At 43.0% G+C, this 19,913-nt stretch overlaps 1 protein-coding gene across 2 annotated transcripts in view; it reads right to left on the minus strand.

Annotated features, from left to right (window-relative positions):
- Positions 1 to 19,913, minus strand: part of LOC146673456 (uncharacterized) — a 73,163-nt gene that overhangs the window by 36,171 nt on the left and 17,079 nt on the right. The window lies entirely within an intron of this gene.

Genomic DNA, 19,913 nt, shown 5'->3' on the forward strand with positions numbered 1-19,913 from the left:
ATTTCTGTCACTGACACCAAGTAAAGCCCGCCCTCTTCCTCTGAGCACCAGCTTTCTATTGGTTCAAACACAGAGGAGGTAACTCATGTTATGCCTTGTCTAAAGATAGAAGTGAATAGAATTAAATATAAAGAACATCAGTGTACACAAAGTGTAGTTTTTTTTTTCTTTTCTGGAAATACTTTGAAATAAAATGCTGTGGCTTAAAGTTGCCACACCAACACACACGACCAGAAGATCATGTTTTAAGATCATCTGATTATATTTCATAACTGTCATGGAACATTTATTATTTATTTATTCTCCCACATCATTTATAATTATGGCCACTGGAGGGCAGTGTTTGACCCTAAAGTCTATAACGATACAAGCCAATTGTCAGTGATGCTTCTAGTTTGTTTTGCCTAGTTCTCATTAGCAGTCAGTTCCTTCATTTTTACATGTATTATATTGCATTACTTTTTAATTAAGTAGCAAGGCTACATTAGAGAGCTTTAAGGGGGCTTTTATTGTGAAAGTGTTGCAGGTTGCACGATGATCAGATAGCAGACATGTAGATGAGGCTGATATAGAGAAATGATTTTAGAATATGTTCATGATCTAATCAGGAGCTCTCTGTTAGACTTTGTATTGTTGATTGTCATTTATGCTTAGAAATATTTAACCATAGATGCTTAGAGGTGTATAATCAATTGTGTAGTGATAAGTTGTGTGATCTTTAACAGGCTACAGAGGCTTGGTGTGTATTCCACACTAGAATGCACACCTATATCCTGGGAGCATGGGAAAGTTCGTACCTTGTCTTAATTGTTTTATGGTAGGATTAACGTAGCTACGTCTGTTCTAGTCTAAGTGCTTTTCTGTTTAGATGAACTGCTGGACTTCCTCACCGGGGGGGGGGGGTCTAGTCTACCCTCTTCCTGACCAAGGATGTTTGACCCTTTGATCAGCAACACACACACACACACACACACACACACACACACAGGCAAGGTACTCTTTGTTTGTATGTAGACGTCGTATGTTAATGAACCTATGCATATTCATGTAACCTCAATAAAAGAACAGTGGTACGGGAGGACGGACGAGAGCGACTGGGGTCAAGCGAAGGGACGGCGCTCTGTCCGGTCTCTCCCGTGCACGAGTAACATGAAGAACTTTGCCTATTTGTGTCTTGCTTAGCAGTGTAATTATATTGTCTTCAACGTTCCAGCGGATGGGTTCAAGCTACAAACCTATCACTCTCCTATAGCAATTCATTGTTTTGCTCCAACACACCACAAACCTAACGATGACATCATCATAAAAACTGGAACCACTGATTAGTCCGAGTTTTGAGTTCAAACTCTGATGAACTAAATGAAAAGAATTAAAAGACAACATGCCATAAAATTGTTTTCAAAACTTTATTGTCAATAAACAGTCACAAAAAATAAATAAATTGATTAATCAATCAATAACATTTGACCTTATTTTGAAATGTAGACTGCAGTAAAAAAGTTGCATTGATGGAAAGAAAAGATCAGAGAAAACATCCAAATCTGCAGTTACACTGAAAAATAACATAACACTGTACATTATAACACTGTACAATATAACATTCATTCAGTTGAAGATGATCAATAAATCCTAAACACTATCAGGCAGATCACTGATTGTTTATAATCCACAGTAATCCATCGTTTCTTCACCACATGCAGTGTTTATGGTGCAGGTTGGTTCAGTCAGTATCAATAATTATACTGTAACAGCTGATCTCTGCATGAGGATTAATTTGTGTTGTTCAAACCTCACAGAACCAGTTTGATGTCACAAACAGCTGAACCTGAAGATGAAACACACTCAGTGACTCTGTTATTGTAACATACAGGACACCGAAGTGATAAATATTGAGGGCAAACCAATGATGAACAAAGTCTGCTCACAGTCACAGATTTGTTTAAAATGAGTTCACTCAGAAGCTGAATATTTTATTTTGAAAAACGTTGATCTTATTTGATGTGTATTTGTTTGATAATGTGACCTCCTGTGTGCTCCACATATGAAGTGAGGCAGAAATGAAAATAACTTTAAGACTTGAAACTTACACTGGGATGAGCAGCTAACCTGATAAAATAAGTCACAGATTTCAATGCTGTAGGTTCATCATGTGAAATTTCATGTAACAGTCTAAACAAGTCTGATGAAAATCAGAGAAATGTGAAATCAAAAATAAATATGGACGCGTTTGATGTCCCTCTGATTGAGGTTCAGCATTATTAGTTTCTTTGTCTTAAAATCATCCTTCTTGATTTCAGTGAAACAGAATTTAGGACTGTGATGAGCAAGTAGATTCATAGTTCACCTTCTTAACCTTCTTTTTTTGGTAGATCAAAAAAGAAACAACAGCAACAAACAGAAGAACAGCAGCAACTGAAAGACTGATGATGAGTCTAACAGATCCATCCTCCTTCCCTCCATCCTCTGTGTCTCCTCCTGGCTGACCTGCAGGTGAGAAACAGGTGTGAGGTGTCAGGTAGGTGATGAGTGAAGAACAGAACAGAATCCATTTCCTCTTCAAACTGCTGTCAGACATTATCTACTGCACTCTGATCACATCACTCAGACCAGCTGCTTTCTACAAAGTCTCATCAACAACATCTTTACAAACAAACATCAACAAGCAGGAAGCAGCTTCACCTCTGATCACACACACACACTCAACTCTACTCACTCACCTGGAGGATCAACAACACTCAGGTTGATGATGCTGATATGCTCATGAAGACATGACACTTGTATGTTCCATTATCAGCAGCTGTCACATTCTTCAGAATCAAAGACACGTCTCCATCCTTCATCTGTCTGTCCTGCAGATCCACCCGGTTCTTAAAATATGGATGCTGGTTGGAGGTATCAATGTGCCCGTCCCGGTACAAAAGGACTTGTCCGGACTCAGGGTCAGTTTTGCTCCACTCTACAGCTATGATGTTGTTGTTTGGAGCTCGACATGTCAGAGTGACGTTCTTCTGTCCAGACACAGCTGTGATGTTTTTCTGGGCTGAAAGAGGAAACAACACAAATCAGGGAGGTTAAAGGGGTCAATGTTTGTTTGTTTTTGCTGTTGTTTTTTATTAACTTTTTAAATCTTAGATTGTTAATTTAAGAACTCTATCAATGATTTAAGTGTAGATACTAAGCCGACGCTTGAATCCACTGAGGTGTTCATTGGCGGGAGTTACACGATGTAACTAATATGCATGAACTTAATAAATTAAAACTTAATAAATTTTATATTGTCCAATAACTCCAGCTGTACTTACCATAACAGCCCAGCGGTCGCAAACTGTTTGCTTTCTCCTTCTCAACAACACACCTGAGGCAAATTAGTTTTCAGTTTCAGTTTTATTTGTCATATGCAAGTTAGCACAGGGTCAACATTGCAATGAAATGTATTTGAGCAGAAGACAGTCACTCAGCAGTAGAAAAAAAAACTACTGTGTGGGTTTTTTTTAAATTCTGTAATAATACTGTTATATATGTGATGTTAACTGTGTTACTGTTTGTTCCATGACTTTGTATGGATTACTTTTCATAATCCTCATTATTAATGTGAGCGGCTGTTAAGTGTAAACATGTTAACGGCTGGTCTGAACTCACAGACATTTGGTTTCTTGTGTTTTTCACAGTTTACTTATTGAACTGAGTTCCTGCAGGTTCCACAAACAAAAATACGTCCTGATAATAAGTGAACATAATGTGTGAGAGAAAGCAGCCTCTCATTATGAGACACTGTGAGTCTCTGCATGCTGCCTTTATGTAGCTACAGCTGTTTGTATACACTGAACTAAAAGCTTTGTAGCTGCATACTGACTCCTGAAACTACAACACATCACACTGACACACACATTACACTTCTTTGTCTCTGTGAGATCTGATCACACCGACATGTTAGGTCCACACAGACCCCACCCAGCCTCGTGTCTCCTTCACAAACACGGAAAAACTGAATCAATATGAAAATAATTCTTCAGGAAATGTTGTTAACATGTAAAGCAGACTGATGCTTTTCCTCTCTGTCCCACAGAGTGAATCTCACCTGCAGAGACAAACACGAAGAGGCCGACAAACAGCAAAGTCGAGCAGAGCGACGCAGTCACAGCAGACATTTCCGTGTTCTTGAACTCCGACGCTTCGATTGTTCTAAATGTCTCAGGATGGTTTTATTGAAATAACTGAACCTGAGTTTAAATCCTGACTACATGAGATTAAATTTAAGGTTTAAATGATCCTGAAAATCTCTGACTGAAATCTAAAGGAGGTCTGAGTGTTTAACAGGTTCAGTTCTTGAATGATCTCCACAGAACAACACAAACATCTCATCATCAACCATCAGCTACATACTAAAGACCATCATCAGCCAAAGGACTTCAAAATGACGTCACTGTATAAACATGTATATTGTACTATGGAGGAGGCAGCATTTAGCTGCAGCCTCCATAAAACCACAGAGAACTTTGTCCACCTTTGATTGTCTTTAAGTTGTGTTGGAGCCACAGAGAGCAAATCTTTGTTCTTTATGGAGAACCAGTGAGGCTGTTTGGACTTTCCTATGAAACATCAGTGCAGGAGTCTCTCAGTACATCTGTTTACAGTGAGGACGAAGAAGCAGACACAGAGAAAACATACATGACTGTAATCAGAGTACAGGAGAGTAACTGAGTACACTTCCTGTTTGTGATTTAGTTGATTTTCTTCTTTATCTTGTGTCAGATAAAGTCTGACAGCTTTGATTGATTAAGTGATTTCATTCCAATCTCAGTGCAGCAAAAAGTCAAAGTCAAATTTGTTTAAATGGCACATTTAAAACAAGGTGTTTTGACCAAGGTGCTGTACAATTAAGATAATCAAAATAAATATAAACATAAGAAGACATGATAAAAACTTCTTGAATGTTGTATTTTCTGTGTTTTTGAGTCCATCGGGGTCTGCTTGGGTCCAAATCCAGGGACAAAGAGCAGATTCCAGTGATCAGACTGATGCTCTCTGTCTCTACAAATAGTTTAAACGACTGGAGGAAAATAAGCAGCTCTGTGTTATTTATATGCAGCTTTTATTTCTACACACGTCACTGAACTGTGTCAAAGTGCCGTTATTGGAACCTGTACTTCCTTCAGAATTTTCATATTAAAATTTTGGACCTTTCCATCATAACTGTCATAACTGGATAACATCTGTGTGGATAACACTGCACCCACCAGGACTGTGCGCTGTTTCTCCAACAACAAACCCTGGATTACCCCAGAAATTAAAGCCGTCCTCAAACAAAAGAGGAGAGCCTTCAAATCCAGAGACAAGGAGGAGCTAAAAAGAGCGCAGAGAGAGCAGAGAGGTCTGATCGGGGCAGCTACAGGCAAAAGACGGAGAAACGGCTTCAACAAAAGAAGGTTAGCAAAGTCTGGAGAGGCCTCAGAACCATCTCAGGCCACAAAGATCAGAACGCACTGCTCATGGGAGATGTGAGGGGGCAAATGAACTGAATCATTTCTTTAACAGGTTTGATTCTTCCAGGAGGCAGTCTTCAGGTACCTTGGTGTTCATCTGAACAATAAACTGGACTGGACTCATAACTCAGACGCCCTCTACAGAAAAGAGACTCATGGTGTGGGACAGAGCAGGCTGTACCTGCTGCTGAGGTCTTTGGGAGTGAAGGGCCCACTCCTGAAGACCTTCTATGACTCTGTGGCGGCCTCAGGTGGCAACGTCACCTGGGCCAGCTCTTTTCTAGGATGCCCTCTGGACCCAGTGGAGGTGGTGAGTGACAGGAGAATGGTGGCTAAGCTTTCATCCCTGTTGGACAACATCTCCCACCCCATGCAGGAGACTGACAGCACTGAGCAGCTCCTTCAGTGGCTGCGGCACCCACGGTGTGGGACGGAAAGACTTCGCAGGTCTTTCCTCCCCACTGCTGTCAGACTCCACAACTGTCTTTTGACCCAGCACTTTGTGTTTATTATTATTATTATTATTGTTGTTGTTGTTGTTGTTGTTGTTGTTGTTGTTGTTGTTGTTGTTGTTATATCCCGATCTTGTTTTCTAATGTATTCTGATCATGTAGAGGGGTTTAGACTTTTTAGTTCTTAGGGTTTGGAGTTTGTGCTCCCTCTTTGTTTAGTGTCTGCCCGTGTGTTTCCCCCGTCTGTACCGTGTCTTTAAATCCAGTCTATTTATGTCCTGTTTTACTTTGAAGGTCCGTGTCTGATGTCAGTGTGTAGGGCTTTGGAGCGTGATGTCACGGGGGTGGGCGTGGAAAGGATTTTGGCCCGATCCGCCATTTTGGGGGTCTAAGTAAGGAGCGAAAGCATAGCCATGGTTCGTACTTGCTGTGTGGTCGGCTGCAATGTTCGATCTTACGACCGGCACGGGAATAAGTTTGGATTGTCTTTTTATGCTTTCCCAACCTGGAAGCAACATGAAGGAGCTCATGTATCGGATATTACCAAACGAAGGCGTCTAGCCTGGATAGCAGCCATGAGACGAGCTGATATCAAGTTCTGTTACGTCTCCAGATATCAGTTGGTGTGCTCAAGACATTTTCATTCCGGTAAGTTCTAAATATGTTCACATCACACTTTATAGCTGAATAATATCATCGTTGGTGGTCTCGGAAGTTATAGAAATTGCGATCAAACATTGAATGGAGTGACTTGATTGGTTGATGTAAAGACAATAAATGAAATGAGACAGGAAGGACACAAATTGGCGTTAATAATTTGCCCGATTATCAATGTGTTAATTTGCATCTACTTTACAATTACGGGCATATAATATGATAACGATATTTTAGCAGTTCAATGATAAATGTATAACATTAATTATGGTGGGGGGTGGAAAATGGCTATTTCACTCGATGCACTCCAGCTGACTTACTTTGACGACGTACTCAGAGTTTGGCGGCTTAAAAATAGCCAAATCTTGCACCCAGCCATTTGTAAATTGGATGTGCGCCTCCAGTGACTTGTAATTACGAAACTGGTTCGCTGTGTAAGCGCTTACTCCACAAACAAGATACGTGAAGATATCGGGTTAGGACAGTGGCGGTAAGTCGTCTGGGTCTTTACTCCACTGCCGTATTTCATATGGGTCCAGATTTGCGATGCACTCTATTTTTTTCAAGTACCGCTGCTTCGCCTCTGGACGCAATCGGTCTCTATACCGTCCGTTTTCTTTTGAGCTGCTTTTAAGCATGTTTCTTGTCGTCATCGTTCCAACACAGTGTGTTTGTTTTGATTCGTAGACCCCGAAAATGGAGCTGCGCTCCCACAATGCATTGCGGCGTGACGTCAACTCCAAAGCCCTGTTCCTTGCACCCTCCCAGTGTCGTCATGTTAATTACGTTCAGCCGTGTCTCCCTCCTGTCTGCTATTTCCTCGTTTCCTTCTGTGGCTATTTGTGCTCGTCCCTGGTCCGTCTGTGTTCCTCCATACGTCCCTGAGTTTCTCCAACAGTGTCTTCTTGCAGATTCAGGTTTCAGTTCTGTTTTATTAGTTTTCCCAGTTTCGAGTCTTTCTTAGTTCTGTTTCTTGCCACTCTCGCTTTTGGTCTTATGTCACCCTCCTGCAATAAAGCTCACTCACATCTGCGTGCGTTTTGGGTCTTTATCTGTCCTTCACACGGCTTGCCCAGCAAACTGTGACAGTGGGCGGAGACAACTTTCACTTTTATCAAGAATGCTAACGTTAACACGCTGCACTCAAACACACGACTGAGACCGCCAGTGATGAAATGGCCAGAGCAGATAGACTCAAACAAACAGAGACACAGAAACAGTTCGTTTCTTATTTAAAAAAAAGAGAGACAAGAACAACACATAAGGAATGTGTGATGTGTGTGATTCCTTCATCTGGACCGAGATCTCTTAGAAATATTTCAAGCATATTTTTGAATATATGACATGAAGAACTGAGGCAATTTTGAAGGTGGTCCAACTAGATACTGCCGAGATGTACCTAAAGTGGCCAAAAGGGTCCATAACCATAAACGTGAACACATATTTGTGGTTATATATTTTGAGGCCTTCCGTCTTTGTGAAAACATGTGTGACAGAGTTGGGTTTTTTTTTTTTTTAAAGAAAGAAAGAAAAAACTGAGCACCACTCATCCTGTATGATGTCAGAAAATGAGCAGATTGGACCAGGTTGGTATCTGGATGTGAGACCACCTGGAATTAGCAGGTGTGAACTAACCTGTAAAAAGAATTTAAAGAAGACAATTTGTGAAGTTTCCTCCATATCAGATACGAAAAGGCTGTTGCACCTTCACAAAGCGAAGATTTTAAAGTTTCAGTGGAGACTCAGTTTGAGACCCTGTTGTTGCTCTTTAATGTCAGTAGATGGCAGCACCAGAGCAGAGGTTTAATGCCAGAAAGGTTGTACAACTAAGATTCATTTTTTCGTTTAATGAGTTTCTAAAAAAATGAAACTTAAAAAGCGTAAATAAAAATAAACTACCATCTAAACTACCATCTGCTCACAGGTGACGTCACACCTGTTACTGATCATGCTATTATATTTCTGGTAGCAGGATTCACTTCTGGTGGAAACAACCAGCGCAGACTGCTGACAGGACACCTCCAGATATAAACAATATCAATGAATACACTTATTATAGTCTCATGAATTTAAGTCCATGGAGGTTTGTAGTGTAGCCCACCCTGCATTAAAATTTGTGGGTCAGTGTAGAGAAACACTGAGCATGCGCAGTGGGCCACATATTCTAGAAACAGAAGCACTGTTGAGTCTGCTATCGAGGTTTGAACAGTGTTTATAGTCCAGCTCCACCAGAGGGCGCTTTCACACAATCAGATTTGTCTGTGATGCATTTAGAGAGTTTTCTTTTGAAGACAATTTCATAATTATGCTTAGAAGAAACTCCAACACATTGTACATAAAGGCAGTTTAATAATAAAGTTTCCTCCAGATCACCAAATCTTGATATGGATCTATTAAAATAAGAGTTTGATTTTGTTATGATCTATTCTGAGTCTCTTTATAAAATTGCATCCTGTGTTTTTTCTCTTACTTTTTGGAAAGTTGTTGTTAAGCATTTTAGTCATAAAATAGTGTTAAAAATGATATTTTACAATGAATTATGATCCATCATGTAAATGCACATGAAGGTCTTTCTGGGCTTTCCATCAGACATCTTTGTGAAACCCACAGAATCAAACAAGAAGATCAAGTGAGACCAAAGTTTATTGAACCTGCAGAGAAACCAGATCACTGCTCTGGAGACGACAGCACACTTAGAAAGTGGTGGTGAAGTTACCATAAAAAAATCTTTATGGTGCCATTCTTTTTCTGCATCTTTATATAAAATAAAAATCTCTCCATTTGAATGTTCTGCCCCTCAGTGAGGGTAACTTTATGAGGAGAACAAAGATAATATAAACTAGTGTGTTTTACAGTGGATTTGTGGACCAGTTAGAGAACAGCAGCTAGATTCCAGAGGGTGGACTGGTGGACCACTTCAGTGATTAGACGACATTTTCATACATTTTAACCACAAGATAAAAATAAACTAATTAACATTAAATTAAATTGCACCATTTTAAGACAGTTTACTGGCACCAGAATATTTACTCACTGGAAAAACTCAAAATCTTACCAAGTATATTTGTCTCATTTCTAGTCAAAAATATCTCTTTACACTTAAAATAAGACACATTAGGCTAAAGAGTAACAATTCAGTGAGATACAGTGGGATGCAAAAGTTTTGGCCACCTTATTAATAGTCATTGTTTTCCTGTATAAATCGTTGGTCGTTTCAATAAAAAATGTCAGTTAAATATATCATATAGGAGACACACACAGTGATATTTGAGAAGAGAAATGAAGTTTATTGGATTTACAGAAAGTGTGCAATAATTGTTTAAACAAAATCAGGTAGATGCATAAATTTGGGCGCTGTTGTCATTTTATTGATTCCAAAAAGTTTAGAACTAATTATTGAACTCAAATTGGCTCGGTAAGCTCAGTGACCCCTGACCTACACACACAGGTGAATCCAATAATGAGAAAAAGTATTTAAGGGGTCAATTGTAAATTTCCCTCCTCTTTTAATTTTCTCTGAAGAGTAGCAACATGGGGGTTTCAAAACAACTCTCAAATGACCTGAAGACAAAGATTGTTCACCATCATGGTTCAGGGGAAGGATACAGAAAGCTGTCTCAGAAATTCAAGCTGTCTGTTTCCACAGCAAGAGCCGCTTGCTAAAGCACATTTGGACAAGCCAGCTTCATTCTGCAATAAGGTGCTGTGGACTGATGAAGCTAAAATTGAGTTATTTGGACATAACAAGGGGCGTTATGCATGGAGGAAACAGAACACAGCATTCCAAGAAAAACACCTGCTGCCTACAGTAAAATATGGTGGTGGTTCCATCATGCTGTGGGGCTGTGGGGCCAGTGCAGGGACTGGGAATCTTGTCAAAGTTGAGGGACACATGGATTCCACTCAGTATCAGCAGATTCTGGAGACCAATGTCCAGGAATCAGTGACAAAGCTGAAGCTGCGCCGGGGCTGGATCTTTCAACAAGACAATGACCCGAAACCCTACAAACGTCACTGCTGTTTAGTTTTCTGTCTTCATTTATGTTGGAAGTGATAGCAGAGCGGTACGTTTGAATTTGTTTCCAAAATCCCTCATTTAGATGGAAGCTAGCGAGCTAACTTCCTGCTAATTTCTAACTCTGTTAAATGTCATAAATTCCGTTTCGTTTTCATGGATGCCTGGATGATAAACTCAACTGTTACACATGGTAGGCTTGATTACTGTAACAGCATCTTTACAGGTCTACCTAAAAAATCAGTCAGACAACTACAGCTCATTCAGAACTCTGCTGCTCGAGTCCTCACTAAGACCAAAAAAGTGGACCACATCAGTCCAGCTCTGAGGTCTTTACACTGGCTGCCTGTCCGTCAGAGGATAGACTTTAAAGTTCTGATGCTGGTCTATAAAGCTCTGAATGGTTTAGGACCAAAATACATCAATGACCTCCCGACCCAGTATGAACCTTCCAGATCCCTCAGGTCACCTGGATCCGGTCTTTTATCAGTTCCCAGAGTCAGAACCAGACATGGAGAAGCTGCATTCAGCTTTTATGCTCCTTATATCTGGAACAAACTCCCAGAAAGCCTCAGATCAGCTGAAACACTCAGTTTATTTAAATTCAGGTTGAAGACTCACCTGTTCTCAGCTGCATTTGAGTAAAGCACCAAATCCACACTTTTAAGCTTAAATTTCAAAACTTACATTAACTACTGTTCTGATTTTATCTGTTTTGATTTTATATACTGTGTTTGTTTGTTAATTAGTTTGTTTGCTTGTTTTAATCAATTTTAAATCATGCTTTTTATTTGTTTTTGTTTCTAATGTCTCTGTAAAGCACTTTGAATCACCTTGTTGTTGAATTGTGCTATACAAATAAACTTGCCTTGCCTTAAATACACAGAGGGAGCAATCAGGGAGTGGGAAACAGGAAGGAAACACAACTGGGGCAAATCAGGGCTGATGAGACAAAGGAAGCAAAACCTGATACAATGACCTGAGGCACGGACTTCAAAGTAAAACTGAAAACATAACACAGAGACTTGACAAGGGGATAAAGCAGAAGGGGGAGACAGCAACTAAAGAACACAGACAGAAACCAGAACACTAAAAGTCTAACAAAACCCACACAGAGAACCTCCACCTAAAATAATCCAAAAACCCATAAGGCACAGAGAGCTACAATATAAAGAAATAAATAAAATCAAAGAACCAAAAACACAAAACACTGGGTCGACAACCCAGGCACCCTAACAGCTCCATGTGCTGAGATTGACTTTGTATTTACATTAAACTCTTTTAAAAACAACAAAATGATTTTGTGAGTTCTTTCAGTAAGTAACCAAAGCTGTGTTTGCGATCAGCTGTTTCCTGTTTGTCTTTTATCCTTTAAAAATTGTGTTTTTGTTTTATTTCTGAAACCGAGACCATCGAGGTCACAAGATATTTTATTTGTACTGAAATGTGTCTTTTTTTTTTTTTTCATGTATTTGTGTTGTAATCGTAATGGTGAAAAAAGGTGATACTAGTCACATGGCATGGTTGTTGGTGCCAGACCAGCTGTCTGAGTGTTTCAGAAGCTGCTGATCTGCTGTGATTTCTCTCCTGGGTTTACAGAGAAGAGTCTGACAAAGAGGAAATAGAGCAGCTGTTCTCTGAATGAAAAACTCCCGTTGGTGTCAGAGGAGACCAGCCAGACTGCTCCAAGATCATACAAAGCCAACACAGCAACACTTGTTACAATCAAGGTATGCAGAAGAGCATTTCTGATTACACAACACATTGAAACTTATAGCAGATAGGTTACTGCAGCAGAAGACTGCACTGGGTGATGCTCTTTCACCCTGAGAAATGCAAACTGAATCTACAATTCGCACAAACTCACTAAAATTGGACATCAGAAGATTGGAATTTTTTGTTTTTTCAGATGGCGGTATGATCGAATGAGTTTAAATTTCTGCTGCAACATTCAGATTGTAGAGTTAGAATATAAACACCATGAAAGCATGAATTGTTCCTAGCCTCTATAAACTGCCTCTGTTTATACAGCAACTTTGGGTTTTATGTCAATTTGGGCTAAAACCTGTGAGAAATGTTTTTAGCATACTTTTGAATCTATGCTAAAAACATGAAGAAGTGAAGCAGTTCTGAAGGAAAAATGGGATTTCAACTTGATACTAGCAAGGAGTTGTTAATAAAGTGGGCAGTGAGTCTATATTACGTTAAGTGAATGAAAAATATGACCACATATTGTGGTGGTTAAGCAGGCGAATATCTGTTATTGTGAAGTTTGCTCCATATCAGACACAAAACAGCTGCTGCACATTCACAAAGTGGGGACGTTAAACTTTCAGTGGGTCAGACTCAGAGGTGGAAACCTGTTGTTGCACTTTAATGTCAGTAGATGGCAGCACCAGAGTACGGTTTAATCATGGGGCAGTACAACAAAGACTCAGCTTATCATTAAAGGCTAAAAAAAATCACCTAAACTATCATCTGCTTTTTTCTAAAATGAAAAATAAAAGTTCTGTCAGAAAGATAATAGTGGACCCTTCTGTGCCTCCTCTTTTTTAAGGACATTAAGTTTTGTTGTTTGGGTGGGTTGGTGTACAGTCATACGTGTACAGGGTGTACAGTAGGGGGCTGAGAACAAAGCCCTGCAGGGATCTGTAATGAGTGGCAGTGAGAGGGAGAAGGTAGGGCCAAGTCTGACTGAATAAGGGCCTATTTGTGAGGCAAACTTTGATCCAGGAGCAGGTGAAAGGAAGGATGTGGAGGTGGTCCACTTTGGTTGTAAGGGATTATTGTGTTGAATGCTAAGCTGTAGTCCACTAAGAACATTCTCACATAGCTCTTCCTGTTCTCCAGATGGTTCAGCACTCTGTGAATGGTGATGGTATTGGCATCCGCTTTGGATCGATATGCTCTCTAAGCAAATGGGTCGAGAGAGGGAGGTAGGCTGCCGCTGATGTGCTGAGACACTATCCACTCAAAATACTTTATGACTACAGTGAGGTCTATAGGTTAGTATTTGTTGAGGTTGTCTGTTCCAGTCTTTTTGGGAATGGGAAGGATCGCGCAGGCTTTCCGATAAATGGGAATGGTAGCATGAGTCAGAGAGAGATTGAACAGCCTGGTGAGCTGGTTTGCGCAGGCGTAAACCACAGACCCCAGGATTCTGTTGAGGCTAGCAGCTCTCCGCTGCACAATACACATTTGGACACTAAGGAGCAGTTGTTTTTGAGAGACTACATTTATACTTACTGGAAACGTTTTTTGACATTGTTATCTACAATAGCCAATATTAACCATGTTTAACTAGGCTGGAATAATAATGTTCAAACAGATATGATAAACAGATATGAGGGCAATATGCTACCGAGGGAATTTACAGCAGTGATTATTACGGCTGTTTACATTCCCCCACAAGCCGACACTGACCGAGCACTCAGGGAACTGTATAGCGCGATCAGCAGCGAGGAAACCGCACACCCAGAGGCAGCGTTTATCACAGCCGGAGACTTTAATAAGGGAAACCTGAAGAAAGTCTCACCCAAACTCCACCAACACATCCATTTTAACACTTGTGGAGACAGGCTCCTCGACCACTGCTACACCTCTTTCCGGGATGCGTACAAAGCCCTCCCCCGCGCCCCATTCGGCCAATCAGATCACCGCTCCATCCTGCTCCTGCCCGCCTACAGGCAGAAGCTGAAACAGGAAGCTCCAACCCGGAGGGCGGTGCACTGTTGGACGGACCAATCGGAGTCTGCGCTGCAGGACTGTTTTGATCACGCGGACTGGGAAATGTTTCACGTGGCCGCTAGAGACATTGATGAATACACAGACTCAGTCTGCGGATTTATCAGGAAATGCGTGGAAGATGTCGTCCCATCCAGAACAGTTAAATCCTTCCCAAATCAAAAACCCTGGATTAACGGAGATGTTCGCGCGGCACTGGCGGCACGGAACACCGCCTTTGCCTCCGCGAACACATCGGACTACAAACACGCACATTACCAACTCCGGAAGACGATCAAAGCAGCCAAACGTGAGTACAGGGACAGGGTGGAGCAACAGTTTGACAACCCTCGGAGTATGTGGCAGGGACTAAACACGATCGCAGACTTTAGAGGGAAACCCAGCACACCGCAGACCACGGCCTCTCTGTGTGAGGATCTAAACGTATTCTACGCTAGATTCGACACAGCGAACACCATGAGACCGGACAGTGTGCGCACCGCGGATGACGTCAGTGCGCACACTGTGTCTGAGGAGGATGTGCGGAAGTGCTTCAGGAAGGTGAACGCGCGCAAAGCTACTGGTCCGGACGGGATTCCCGGCCGCATCCTCAAGTCATGCGCGGCTCAGCTGGCTGGAGTGTTCACGCACATCTTCAACCTTTCCCTCTCTCTGTCTGTAGTCCCAGCCTGCTTCAAAATGGCCACCATCGTCCCCGCACCCAAATCCTCCACCATCTCCTCATTGAACGACTGGCGACCTGTAGCCCTGACCCCCATCGTGAGCAAATGCTTCGAGAAACTGGTCAGGGACTTCATCCGCTCTGCACTACCCGACTCACTGGACCCTCTACAGTTCGCATACCGCCACAACAGGTCCACTGATGATGCCATAGCCCTGACACTACATACTGCCCTGTCACACCTGGAGAAGAGAGACACGTATGTGAGAATGCTGTTTGTAGATTACAGCTCAGCATTCAATACCATTGTTCCCTCGAAGCTGGACAGGAAACTGCAGGATCTAGGACTGAGCAGCTCCCTCTGAAGCTGGATCCTTAGCTTCCTGTCTGACAGATGCCAAGTGGTCAGACTGGGCAGCATCACCTCATCCCCCATCACACTGAACACTGGTGCTCCACAGGGGTGTGTACTGAGCCCTCTCCTGTACTCACTCTACACCTACGACTGCACAGCCACTAACAGCTCCAACATCATTGTGAAGTTTGCGGACGACACTACAGTGGTGGGTCTTATCACCAACGGTGATGAGACGGCTTACAGGGAGGAGGTCAGCGCCCTGACCCACTGGTGTCAAGACAACCATCTCACCCTCAACGTCGCAAAGACAAAGGAGTTGATAGTGGACTTCCGGAGGTGCAGAGAAGTACACACCCCCATCACCATAACTTTGATCTCAACCAAACCGATTTACTCCGGAACAAATAAAACACAGAAAAAGGGTAAAAAATTACATTTTTATGTTATCCGAGTGACTTATATATCATGTTTAACCTGAGTAGCGAAAGAGCGGGGGTCTGAAAACGATGAAGCCGGGAGTCTGCTGCTCTCGCCGGCTGGAGTGACCATTGAATCCCCCGGCTTGCTATCGAGCGGGCCGCCATTGTTGGCAGCTGAAATTTGGCTGGGTCGCGCTATGAATTCTGGGATATGGTGGGCCACGAAGGACACGCCCGACCCATCCTTCAAATTCGGGGAAATGAAGGACGCATTTCTCGGCCGCATTTGAAGGAGTCGACGAATTGGGACAGCCTTTGTCGCCTGGCTGTGACGTAATCGGCCTTCAAGTGCGGCCAGTCCGTGTCGCGATCTACCGTTTACGATACTGTGTGCTTTGGCTGCTTGCCTGAGTTTATTTTTTGGAGTCTCAGTTTTGTTGTCTTTTTTGAGTTCAAGTTTTGCCTCTGAGTATCTATCTGCACCTTGGGTCCTTTTCCTGCCTGCCCACAGCTGTCACTTAACAGAAGATCGTGACCAGAACATGGACCCAGCAGACATTGAACTGCAAGAGCGCCAGCAGCACCAGCTGCTTCACCAACTGCTTCGCCTGCACACTACAAGTGGGAGGTCTTCGTTTAACTTCGGGCACGCATTCCTTGCTGGAGCCACAGCGTTGCTCCTCCCAAGGAAAGCGGCGCCCACGCCGCCGTCATATGAACAATTCTGAGCAACTTGTGGTGGTGAGTCGAAATGACTACATTTCCCACACTCCTGAGCCAATAAACATAAAGGACTCTAATCTCACCTCAGACACCTTTGGGATCTCTTTTCTTGATGATGATTTGGATTGGGAGGCCAGTTTTGGTTTAGCTCCTCACGAGCTAGTTAATGACAATATACATTCCTCGGAGATTTTTAGTCCTAAGACTGTTCATCGTGGTGGAAACAAGCTAAAACCCACTTTTGCCAAGTCTGTTTTTTCTAAACCTGGCCACATGAATTCTGAGACTGTGAAACCTGTTAAATCAAAGACTGAGACTGTTAAGACTGTTAGACGTGGTGGTAGGAAGCTGAAAAACATTTTAGATGAGTCTCTGTTTGCTGAGCCTGCTCCTTCGCCCCCATTGTGTTCCTGCTCCCAGGGCAGCTCGGGCCCAGCATTCCCCCACACCTGTTTCTGTCCTCGCTGGAGGCTCAGGTGAGCCCATCCAGCAGTTTTCTTCAGGTTCCATAGACTCAGAAAACCTAGCTCGGCCATCTGCTCATCCACCACCTCACCCACCATTACTACCATCGTTACAACAGTCAATACAACTTAAACTTCTATCCATAGCTCAAACATTAGCTCACCTATCAGCTCAGTCACCTGCTCAGTTACCATGTCAGTCGTTTATTCAGCCGTCTGTTCCTGCTGGTGGTTCTGGAGAACTGCTCCAGCCATCTTCCGTCTCCACTGGAGGGTCCGAGGGGCCCGTCCAGCCACCTGTTCCTGCTGGAGGGTCCGACGGGCCCATCCTGCCATCTGTTGTTCCTGCTGGGGGTTCCGGTGAACCGCTCCAGCCGTCTCTCGTCTCCGCTGAAGGGTCGGAGGGGTCCGTTCAGCCTTCTGTCTCCGCTGGAGGGTCCAAGAGGCCTGTCCAGCCTTCGTCGCCTGCAGCGCCACCATCTGCAGCTCCCGTGCCGTCGCGTGCAGCGCCACCATCTGCGGCTCCCGTGCCGTCGCATGCAGCGCCACCATCTGCGGCTCCCACGCCGTTGCCTTCAGTGCCATCCTCATCCAGTCCAGCAGATTAAGTGATGATTTATAATAAACCACAGCAGCTTTTTGGTGCACCTCGACTCTGTCACACAGCTTTGACAATAGAAAAGTGGGGGTGTTTCTGTGTGTTATGGTCCTTTGGTTTGGATCGGTTTGGATATGTGGTGAGATGAAGATGAAACCAGGAGATGTCCTTACTGAATCATCAGAGCTGAACAGGTGATGGAGAAACAGGTTTACCTTTTAGGTGACATGAATGAGTTGAAGGGAAGTTATGAACTGTTTCAGAGAGACAAATAACACCAGGAACCCTTTCTAAGTAGCTGACAATTCATCTATCCATCCACTCGTTTCCGCTTATCCTTTTCAGGGTCGCGGGGGGGCACTGGAGCCTATCCCAGCTGTCATAGGGCAAGAGGCAGGGTACACCCTGGACAGGTTGCCAGTCTGTCGCAGGGCCAACACACAGGGACAGACAACCATTCGCACTCACATTCATACCTAGTGACAATTTGGATTGTCCAATTAACCTATCCCCACAAGCTGCATGTCTTTGGGCGGTGGGAGGAAGCCAGAGTACCCGTAGGGACCCCACGCAAACACGGGGAGAACATGCAAACTCCACACAGAAAGACCCCGGCCTGATGTTGGAATTGAACTCAGGATCTTCTTGCTGTGCGGCAACAGTGCTAACCACCGTGCCACCGTGGCACCAATTCAATTTTATTTATATAGCGCCAAATCACAACAAAAGTCGCCTCAAGGCGCTTCATAGATACAGAGAAAAACCCAACAATCATATGACCCCCTGTTAGAGTTTGTATTGTTGATTGTCATTTATGCTTAGAAATATTTACTTATATATGCTTAGAGTTTTGTAATTAGTTGTAGATTGGTAGAGGTTTTGATCCTTGATAGTCTGCAAACTTTGTGTGTATTAGACAGCACTCTGGGAGCATGAGAGGTCGTACCGTGTCTTATTGTTTTATGGTAGGATTAACGTAGTTGCGTCTGTTCTAGTCTAAGTGCTCTTTGTTTAGATGAACTGCAGGACTTCCTCACCGTGTTATCTAGGGTGAACCATCTAGGGCAGGGGTGCTCAATACGTCGATCGCGATCGACCAGTCGATCGCAAAGGTAGTACTGGTAGATCGCATGGCATTAAAAAAAAATAGATGCCAGCCTATCATCCATCCCGTCACTTGATTGATACAGGGAAGCCAGTCAGATGACATCAGATTTTTTCTGACGCTTAGGTCGCTGCGCATGCGCAAACAGCGGCGCGAAGTGTAGTAAAACTGACAAGCTAGTCAGCGAGTTAACTCCAATTTTTAGCTCTCGGTTTTTTCTCTTAAACCTGGCCGTCAGCAGCTACTGTCCGGACTATGCATCCCTGGCTGATTCAATTCAGTGCAAGTCATCAGAGTAAACTCAGGTAATGACAAAAAATTTACATAGTTAATTGTGTTGTGAAATATTGGATATTGCGGTTATGCATGTATATACATTGTAGATATAAAGAATCCTCAATATATTTATAAATAAGTATATGTTTTGGATTTTTGTAGTGGGTAGATCATTTTGACTTGGTCATTTTATAAGTAGCTCACATGCGGAAAAAGTGTGAGCACCCCTGATCTAGGGTGAGGGGGAGGCTACCCTCTTCCTGACCAAGGATGTTTGACCCTTTGATCAGCAGTACACACACACACACACACACACACACACACACACACACACACACACACACACATACACCCACATACACAGGCAAGGTACTCTTTGTGTGTATGTAGACGTCATATGTTAATGAACCTATGCATATTCATGTAACCTCAATAAAAGGACAGTGGTACGGGAGGACGGACGAGAGCAACTGGGGCCAAGCGAAGGAACGGCGTTTGTCCGGTTCTCTCCCGTGCACGAGTACCATGAAGAACTTTGCCTACTTGTGTCTTGCTTTGCTGTGTAATTATATTGTCTTCAACGTTCCAGCGGATGGGTTCAAGCTACAAACCTATCACCCCCTATGAGCAAGCACTTTGGCGAGAGTGGGAAGGAAAAACTCCCTTTTAACAGGAAGAAACCTCCGGCAGAACCAGGCTCAGGGAGGGGCGGCCATCTGCTGCAACCGGTTGGGGTGAGAGAAGGAAGACAGGATAAAAGACATGCTGTGGAAGAGAGACAGAGGTTAATAACAGATATGATTCAATGCAGAGAGGTCTATTAATACATAGTGAGTGAGAAAGGTGACTGGAAAGGAAAAACTCAATGCATCATGGGAATCCCCGGCAGCCTACGTCTATTGCAGCATAACTAAGGGAGGATTCAGGGTCACCTGGTCCAGCCCTAACTACATGCTTTAGC

The sequence above is a fragment of the Rhamphochromis longiceps genome, linkage group LG3 (assembly GCF_057381845.1).
Source record: "Rhamphochromis longiceps isolate RC_006_pf linkage group LG3, R_longiceps_female_GT1.1, whole genome shotgun sequence".
NCBI classification, from domain to species: Eukaryota; Metazoa; Chordata; class Actinopteri; order Cichliformes; family Cichlidae; genus Rhamphochromis; species Rhamphochromis longiceps.